Genomic DNA, 10,970 nt, shown 5'->3' with positions numbered 1-10,970 from the left:
GTCATTAAATTACATAAACAGTTGGATTTATATTAATAACATTATCGGTTCACATTTTATAGATTCCGAAAAGTGCAAAGACTAGTGAGATTGGTATATGTACCCATATTATAAATACAACGAGCGTGAACATTCAAGACAAGGTAGGCCTACAAATCAATTATGATTTATTTTCTATGTAAATAATAATAATACAAATATTGTTTACACAATACCAACATATTATCTGTAATGTATTAACATATTGACATCAGTCAGTGTAATATCATGTAGATACCCATTGTTTGTCATATGTGCAATAAAATACAAATACTGGAATATTAATGAAAACAATGATGCAGATAAGAAGGAAAATAACAATAAACAAAAATAATAATGATAATAATAATAAATAATTTAAATATACTAAATGGGAACATAACATTTTAGTGTTAATTTTTCGTTTTCTTCTAAGTATTGTTTGGAATTGAAATGGAATTTTCTGAAATTAAGTATCAAATATGGTATATAATATAATATAGTAATATTCAATATTTCAAATAACAATTCCAGCAATCTATTATTCTATAATAAATGGATTAATTTCAATAAATCATGAACAATTACTAGGTTCATTATTTATCGTTCTGTAAATATTAGAGAAAAAAAGTACTGACATGATTTCAGCAATAGTGACAAACCAACACGAATTTAAACTAAACCATTTGCATACATTATAAGAACGCTTACTGTATAAAACAATAAATATAAACATGTAAAACAAAATCAATAAGAAATCAAAATTATTTTTATATTAAAATAAATCTCCCGGATGAACCTCCAAAAGCAATCCAGGTTTAAATTCTTTGATGATACATACTTGAAACAAATAGCCTACGTATTATGGGACGATATTAACATTATAAAAATAGCATAGCTAATATATTATTTTTTAAGACAAATCAAAAACATACAATGAATTAAACTGCTTATAAACTTAATAAAGTTAAAATGTTACTTTGATCTGTCGTTTGCAGCATGCTTGTTTTTGGAACTGGATACGATGCTTGATTGATAATTCCCTTGCTTTTATTGTTTACTACATTCAATGCTTCAGGGATTTCATGTGCTATGCTGTAAATACTTCCTATAATAGGGAGAAACCTACAGTATAACAAGGTGTGCTATAATAATCAGTAACTAAACACGACAGTATTCCACAGTATCACATCGCATTGTTTATACAATGCGTAATCTTTTTCAATTCGATTTACTAATTAATAAGACTTTATTGCATTCAAGAAATACTCTACCTTCAAAGAAAAAATCAGCTGGACAGCTTTAATTTAATTGTATAAAACTAAACTTGACTTTCCATACGTGGGCTTACCTTTCTGTAGCATACATGCTAAAATATAGCTCGTATATTGTCTTTACACTGTAAAGACCAGATGTATGTCAAGTGTCCATCAACTGTGATGAAATCAAAGTTACACAACAGTCCAGCGCTTCCGATGGCAGGAGATACCTTGGACATTTTTAATTATGTATATAATGTATTAATACAAAGAAAACGCTATAAGAAAACAAAATGATCAAACAATTTGAAATAATTCTTAAGAAAAGCAAATAACAACCGTTTGAATACAGACTACAATTATACATCCTATAAATATTCCTCTTCAAATCCCAAAATAAGTAAGGTTTTTTTTCTATTTGTTTACGCCGTCAGCAGTTTTTATTTCTAATTAAGTATGCGCCTTCTGAGGAAATTCAATCTCAAAAGAAGGATTGGAATATTCCATTCATTGTCATCCTTTGAATAAACGAATATCCTAGCGATTCAAATCTTATTATTTACAATATTTGTTTGCCGATCAACATTACGATTGTTCTCAATAATTTAGCATTTAAAAACAATCATTGTAAACAGAGATACCTATGACTAAGCATCCTTATAGTAGTGTGTTTCAACTTCTTTATGTGGTAACAAATAAGTACCGTACCACATGCATTTACATAAAGTAAGAATATACATATAAATATATTTCGCCAATTATAATTTACTCACAGGCTAAACAATCTCATAAATTAAATTTATATTTTTTACCTGAAAAAAATAAACTTTTTTGTTGTATGGCATTTTAATGTCACATAATATTTAGTTATTTTGGCCAATAATTTGACCAAAACAAAATATCATTTACCTAAACAAGGCCATATACATGGCTGCAGTCGCGTGCTCAAGTTAGTCTTTACCGACCGACCATCCAACCGACCGACCGACCGATCGACCATCCGACCGAAATTGCTGAACATGTATAAAAATGTTGAAAATGTTTAAAAACATTTATATTTATATTTTTTAATTTACACGTGCGCGCGTAGCCTGTCACTTTTGACGTGCTCGTATAACGTAATTTCGAGTTGGAAAGTGAATCAAATATGATGACATTAAAGAAAGGTTGTAAAACAGAAATCCGGCAAAAAGAGTACGTATTAACGTTTTACGTGCAGTGCGCGTGCAAAAATTTGCGCACTCATTGTAATTTTTTAAACGCTTAAAATTGCCTGAAACGTACTCTAATTTCATCGAAAATAAATTTGAACATTTTGAAAATTGTAATCGCGCGTACGCATGCGTTATATGCGCTACGCACGTAATTGTATTGCCATATGATGAAATATGACCTGAAATTTATGAGTTCCAAATTTTATTTAATTGTGATTCATGCTTGTGAAGATATGATTACAAACGTGATTTTGTGAAATCGTGCGTAGACCGCGTAATTGTTGATTGCGCACCGTGAAAAACATAACCACATCGAGTCCTGGCCATAAGGAATATACTCTGATAAATTGACTTAGATAGATGAAACTGATATCAAGACAAGGCCATATACAAGTTAGTGTTTACCGACCGACCGACCGACCAATTGACCGACATAGTAAGCTGTAGAGTCGCGTTGCACGCGACTAAAAACTGTAATATTTAAAGCAAAAAGTAGTCAAATCGACTGCTGACAACCAGTGGATATTTGGTTGAATGTAACTGTTATGTTGTCTTTTTGTAAGTGAAACATGCTTCTTTTTCCCACGGTAGTGATTAACTGAAACAACGCTATAAAATAGCATATTATAGTTTTTTGACGACAATTCAGTTTTAACGTTTAATTTTAAGCAGTTAATTTACCTGCCTAGTCTATCCCCAATTATTATTTTTTAATATTTTATTATGCTCACCTTTCTTAAAATAAAAAAAAACTATAACAAATGAATTTAAACTTATGTATTGACTTCAAAGCAAATAGATGCAAAAACAAAACAAATGTCTATCACACACAAAATACTATTCCATTTTAAAACACATAGTAAAATTAGTAATTATTAATGATTATTTAAAAAACAATTGTGCTCTAGTGATGATAAATGGGTACAAAACATTGAATTGAACATGATTAATCTTCAATAATTGGTGTTTGAAAAAAATAATTGTTGCAGTTATTTTGTTTTTTTAATTTTCAATAGCATGGACAGACGGCATTGCTTTTGGGGGCTTATTACAAAAATGTCACTGTTTGCCAGAACTTAATTGAGTCGAATGCTGATGTTAACCATCAATCTAACGTAAGTAATAAAGTATATTTTAATTTTACATATTAATAAATCTGGAAATTGTATATACTTCTATCTCTGAAAATTAAAGTGTTTATTTACCATAAAATAATATAATATGCAAACATTCATAACTCGCCAATTCAAAAGGTGCAGTCAAAAATTTAATATCTAATTGTTATGATTGAGATATACATTAAAAGGTAAGATTCAAATGGTAAATATTGTTTTTTTATTTTGAAACAAATAAATGAATTAGAACAAGGAAAAGAGCATGCCATATCAATTTCGCACCCCCCACTCTTTACACTCTTTACTGTAGTTGAATCATCGCTGTTCCGACGAAAATTTATTCGGTTCGGTTCCCACTATAATTTTGTAATGTAACCACACACAACACACGATTTGTCGGGTTTTATTCCCCGACATATTTATTATTTAAGAATTATTTTGTTGATTTTGCCTCTGGTCAAATCATCTTGTTTAAAAGTGGTGGATTTAATTTGTCTTCCTTCGTACGATAATTGAATGTAAATTATAAATTAAAAAGGTTTAAAAGTAAAAGAAAAAAATAATTATTAACTTCCTTGGCATGTGCTCCACAGACTGACTTATCAACAAAATGTAAACATTAAATTACACACTCCCGGTAAATATGCATTACATTATCTTGGTGTTCGCAGTGTGTTGCAATCAATGCGACACTCGGCGCGAACAGTTAATAAAGTTGCGTTTGGGTAAACGATACCGTTTTCGAACGTGAAAAATCGCAAACAGCGAGATAACTAATAAAGTGCTTATATTGTTATGCGTGGACAATAAATACACAACACATCTTACTTGGTACCGTTCACTTTTATTATTAATTCGTTGTACACAACCTCCTGCCTGGAACTCCTTCCTTTACAAATACCTCGTCTATTTAAACCAACCCACAGGTGGAAATATGCAAATAAGTATCGTGTACAACAAAAGACTGTAGACGTCACAACATACGCCCACCCTACAAAAATCTGAATATCTAGCATTATCTTATTCTAATATACTTTGTTTTTAACATTTTCTTTTTTTTATCACAACATACGCATTATCCGATTCAAATATACTTTGTTTTTTTAACATTTTCTATTTTTATTATATCACAACATACGCATTATCCAATTATATACCATATACCGTACATTTTGAGATAATACATTAATAGTAATTGATTAGGTAGTCATCTGTACACCACCTAGTATTATGATTCATTTACATTAAAATTGCAATTAATTCGGTAATTGTCATCAGTTTAATTTATAAAAAAACTAGCATTAGTACCCGTTTTCGACGGGTATAAGCCCCGCTGATTAACAGATTTTTCAACAGCGCCGATCGAGGAAACTTGTCAAACGTATGCAAAATTATAATATAATAATATGCAGGAGTTACAATTGAAGTCTCATTTTCTATGCTTTAAATTCATTGATACAAAAATAATTAAACTTAAGTTTAACATAACATACATCTGGTAGGCTAAATGCTTATTATAAGTATGCAATGTATGTGGTCAGTAAATTCATTGCAACAAGAATAAATACAGAACATTTTACACTATATTTTAAATTCTTGCAAGTTTTAGGTGCCATCGGCAAGTCCACTGTTATTTACGAATTCGAAAGTATTGCTAGAACATTTTGAATTTAAAAATGGTGGTACGACATTCAAATATTTAAATATTAATATTATTTAAATAAGCAAAAAAATGTTTCCTTACAGTAGTAGCCGTCTTTTTACTGAGATACAATGCAAATACACAAAACAAATAAGATATGAAATGTGACGCTTTTACGTACCTTTACTGTATACATGTACATGTAATTAGGAAGCTTATGGAAATTACTCTATATACATTGACACTTATTTAATTGTAGGACTTTCATTACAAAAGTTTACTTGGATTGGCCAGACAAAAATCAAAACTAAAATAAGCTAAATACGTGGAGTTAAGGCTTGTAAAAGTAAACAATTACGTTACTGATCAATAAACTGGAAATAGACTCGAGTGTTCCAACGTTGACAATCCCGAATACGATGATACAATGGGACTTGTAGGTACTGTATCATTCATGTAAACTGATGTAAGCACTGCAAAGTAAAATTAAAATGCATAACATACTTTTTGACAAATTAAGAAATCTATATTAAACAAAATCATGATAGGCGTCAAAAGGTATAGCCGTAATTATAATTAAGAATCTGTACCAACGATAAGCTGGTAATTATTTGGCGGATTAGAAGAATAATGAAGAATACTACGTTCAAACCTCAGGTATAACATGGGATTATGTAGGGACGATCAGAGCTAAAGTATGCTTAGAATAAAAACGTAGCATCAGGTTATTGTAATGATCACCTTATTTACACGAATAATTCGTATTCTCATTGTTACAATACAGGTAGCATAGCCAATGTACGATTTTGCACGCTAAATGAAATAAAACGAATAAACGTAGAGCCTGTACTTTAAATTTATATTTATAATAGTTATAACCTACATAAATCATCCTATAAATGTTTATTCTTACAAATGAAAGTGAAATGAAGTATTCCACGACCACGTGACTTTCTATTACTTAAAAATTGAGCCTACCCTATCGACTAACCTCCCTGAACGGTAATGCTGCTGTTTTTTTAGTCGCGTGGACGCGACTCTATAGTTCACTATGTCGGTCGGTCGGTCTGTCTGTCGGTCTGTCTGTCGGTCTGTCTATCGGTCTGTCGGTCTGTCGGTCTGTCTGTCGGTCCGGTATCACTATGCATTGTAGCACGCGACTTAATGGCTGTTGGCCTTGTTTTCTCGATTCCTGCTTTTATAGTCAATGACGCCCTCTGGAAATTCCATATTTCATAGCCTTTTGATACAGTGGTAATTTTTAAAATATTTAATAATTCATAATTTAATTAATAAATATATTACATTTGCCTTTTACTTGATACCATGCCATTTCACTATAGGCCTATATATGTTATCAAAATTCAAACTTTACGTTTCCCCGTAATCCTCACAGGATTATTCTCTATGTACTCAAGGGCAATGCAATTCAGATTTGCACGGCTTCCTATGTATTCCGAGAGTGGAGAAAACCTTTCCATTTAATCAGGTATTCCAAACAATTTTGACGATAACGTCCTCTTATAATTGTTTCGATTTCAAACTCTTGCTCACTTTCAGGAATGCCAGGAATAGTTAATAGTATTTCCGTACCGAAATCATTTCAATTATGTGTGGCCATCAACGGCTCAAATGAGTCCTCCGGACAGCCCCCGATCTCGAATTCCGGCAGCTCACTCATTTGCTCGGGATCCACTATTATTAGTGGGTCGTGCATATCGATTATATGCAAATTTCATACGGTTCACATGAACAGGTGCTTTCAGCAGTTTATTATTAGCTAAGTTCCGAACACGAAAATAAACAGGCCCCGTTTCCTCAACTAACAGATAAGGGCCAGACAAACATTTCATTAATTTACGCGATAAACATTTGTGCAACGCAGGTATATACACCCAAACCGAATCGCCCACTAATATGTTACATCGCGGACGCGTTCGTCATATCGCTCCTTCATTTTCGCTTGACTCAACTCAGCTCGATTTTTAGAAACAGCTCTAAATATCTGCAAGTGACTTATTAACACATGCATATGATCTCGTAATGTTTTTTCGGGATAGTGGCATTGTTTTAATAAGGTTACATCGAGCGGAAACCTAGCTTCCCTGCCATATAAAAGGTAAACTATAACCAACAGAGTTCGTGAACTGTACGATAAGCGAACTGTATCGCCGGTAAATATTTATCCCAATCATTATGATATTCATTTACATAATGCGAAATGCACTCTAAGATAACAGCATTGCATCTCTCCTGTATTGAGGGTGATATCCGCTGGTATTTATTTATTTTATTTTTCGCTATCTTGGCTCTCAAATCGTCCATGACCAGAATACCACAGGAGAATGGGAATTCAATAGTCGCATCGAATCTGTCAAAAACAAATTTTCGTCAATGAAGAATGTTTTATTAAATCACAATATTCTTCTCCAAACTCGTTTGATTTTTCTACGAGCTTATATTCGAAGTCGATTGACATTCAATTGTCAAAACTGGGTGCACGTTCAACGTGCAACGTCTGCACAATCAAATAAACTTAATTCGAAATGGTGTACGTTTTTACGACGAATAATCCGTAATGGTTATCGGCGAAAAAACACTTTAGATGATGAATGTTATAAACTGTATTACACCAACATCGACATTCACAATATATGCAAGACATGTGATTTATCTACATTCCTCAAAACCCAGCAACGAAATTATGCTGCACATCTGATTAGATCCGATAATGATCGTATGACGAAAAAGCTATTCTTCCAAGATGACTAATGCTCGAAGCGTGGAAGAAATAATGAGAATGGAGATAATGTTGGAATGGTCAGACAAGCCTTCATTAACAACTCGAAGGCCCGCTTATTTTGAATCGGCATTTATTTATTATATGCCATCTAGAACACTCTGTCAGAGTTACAGATTTAATTTTTATATTCTATATATTTGTATTACTCTACATACTTCTAGAACATTCTTACTAAGAGAGTTTGATCTGCGATCACTCAACAGAGTTTCCGGACATCCATGTACACACATAACATATTCAAACAGAGCTTTGGCCACCGTAGCTGCTCCCGTCTCTTTCAACGGCACTAGCATGGGCCAACTATATACTGAGAACGTGCGGAAATTCCCTGTCGTGCAACTACCCGCATTTGACTCCTTTTCTGTAAAGTCAAAACACGCGTTAAACAGTTAATATTGGCCCCATGGTCATGCAAAAATTGAGATCCCAACATTATAACTTCAGACAATTCCCTAGCAACGTTCATAGGAGCAACGAAACTATTACCATTATTTATTGTTAACTTTAAGGATATAGACCCAGTAATGATAAGATCACTGCCATTATCTGTTTGTGCTTTATCAATATTTGCCGGAGCTAGACTAGAAGCTACAGCAGGTAAATTCCTAGTCAACAAATCATGATCAATAATATTAATAAAGGCACCTGTATCTATACTAAACATTTTACCTTCGACAAAAATATAAATTGAATTTAAGCACGATAAAGCGAACTTGAACCTCCCTAATATATTGTTATGCAATTCAGCATTACGAGAAAAATGACGGATGGGCCTTCTGTATTTAGTCTTACCCCAATATTAGGACAAATACCTTTTATCATATTGATACGGTTTATTTTCTACACGATTTGCATTGTCCCCTCCATGTTCCTTGTTCCATGTTCGGTTTTACAACAATTACCTGCAAACGGGGTTTCTAGTTTAGCCATCCCCGTCTTTTCTAGCATAACATGCCACTCGAATATGGCCCCGAAAACCACAACGCCAACAAATAATTCGAGAGTTAAATGTCCGACTAGATCTATCGACATTTTCCTATCAAAATTACTATTAAAAGGAGGAATCACCCACTGAACCCGACTAGACGATTCAATACTGTCTAATATATTAGAAACTTGCGCAACCATCCCCGCGATCGTATCTAGCGTTGTATTTTCTTTACTAACACGGGACTTGGGATGGTTATTTATAAAAGTACCAGAGGAAGGTTCATCCACAGTACGCTAGACAAATATGGCTAGCCGAGCTGCATCTAAAACATTTCGAAAATACTGAGGTTCTTTAGAAAAAAAAAACCCGAATGTTCGGCAATAACCCTCTCATAAAATAGACAGGAGCTTAGAATCTGATTTCTTTATCTGCTTACGTCATAACATAACATCCGACGCATATTAATCAATGGTTTCTAAATGTAATTGTTTCCTAGTTAACAACTGCGATTCAATACCCCATTTCCAGGATTGACTCTTAAAATGTGCTTTTAACAATCGCGTATTTTAGTTATATAATTCTTATGTTCCTCCTCTATTGTATCTACAAATATTTTTATTTTCAACGCTAAAAATGGCTTTAGGTTCTGTATAATCCCGCAATGAAGCATCATTCGCATCCCCTGAATATTTCAACACAGACCCACCCATATCATATTTAAATGCCATGTTGCCAATTTCACATTCAAACTTCAAATCTGATAATACAATTATTATATTTAGAACTATCCAATTATAAAAATAAAATAAATAAATAGAAATATAACAAAAGATATACAACCACACAACTACTGCCGTTTCCAATCCAACAATCACAGCCGTTGGTTAATTCCGTAAATGTCCAAACCAGCACACGAAAATACCCGCCTCAAACACCAATCAGTTCTGAATTCAACAACCCACAATTCTGAATCCCAGTACCAACAGTTCTGAATCCAAAATCAAACAGTTCTGAATTCCAGAACCAACAGTTCTGAATATAATCTCAATCAGTTCTGAATACATATATCCAACGACGTCGAGTCCCACAAAACTAATTAATCCATCCGGCGAAAACAATCATGGCCAAACCAACAATACCACCCGGTCTCATCACTAGTAAGTATACAGCGTCAACTGTCACGGTAATAACACCATAATGTATTTCAAAATCAGATTCCTAAAATCAATATAAAAACTTGTTATGCTTAGACAATAAATATAAAACACATCGTACTGGGTACCGTTCACTTTATTCATTCGTTGTGCACAACCTCCTACCCAGAACTCCTCCCTTTACAAATACCTCGTCTATTTAAACCAAGCCACAGGTGGAAAATATGCAAATACGTATTGTGTACCACAGAAGACTATAGACGTCACAACAATGTGATAATGCAAGTTACATGTATCTGTATCAGTATTGTTGACTTCCAAAAAGAGCAAACAATAAAAAAAGATCAATTAATAGAACTGTATGCTTACGAAATTAATTGTTAATGGTGTTCAATTTATTCTTAAAAGTGGTTTGGTGCAATTCTTGTCGTTTGTTCTATCCGATTAGTTTAGGAATTGTCTTTGGTTAGAGTGAGTAGCAATAATAACAATTATACTTGGTGGTTATGTATATGTTTATATTGGCCAGCCCTTGTCTACCAGAAATTAACTTAGGACATCTTTATGTCAATTTTAAATAGAATATAATTGTAAGGGTTTTTTTTTTCTAAGAGTACCTACTCTCTAGCATAGAAGCCTACTGTACTCACGAAAAATGGCCAATATATAATGCGACATTTATATAGCGCTATTTCGTAAAGATCAGAGCGCTTTGAGTGTTAGTTGATTATTAAAAGTATCTAGACTATGAACAGGAAATAGGCTAACCAAAGACAACCCGATAGAGAGACGAGCCAATAGAGAAATTTGATTAGGCCTACCAGCCTAGGCCTA

At 33.0% G+C, this 10,970-nt stretch overlaps 1 pseudogene; it reads right to left on the bottom strand.

Annotated features, from left to right (window-relative positions):
• Nucleotides 1-6,612: 6,612 nt before the first annotated feature.
• LOC144842341 (uncharacterized) lies at nt 6,613-9,083 on the bottom strand (annotated as a pseudogene).
• Nucleotides 9,084-10,970: the final 1,887 nt, after the last annotated feature.

The sequence above is a fragment of the Antedon bifida genome, chromosome 5, assembly GCF_963402885.1.
Source record: "Antedon bifida chromosome 5, ecAntBifi1.1, whole genome shotgun sequence".
In the NCBI taxonomy this organism is placed as follows: domain Eukaryota; kingdom Metazoa; phylum Echinodermata; class Crinoidea; order Comatulida; family Antedonidae; genus Antedon; species Antedon bifida.
The sequence above is the reverse complement of the archived record's forward strand: the minus strand, read 5'-3'. Positions and strand labels throughout refer to the sequence as shown.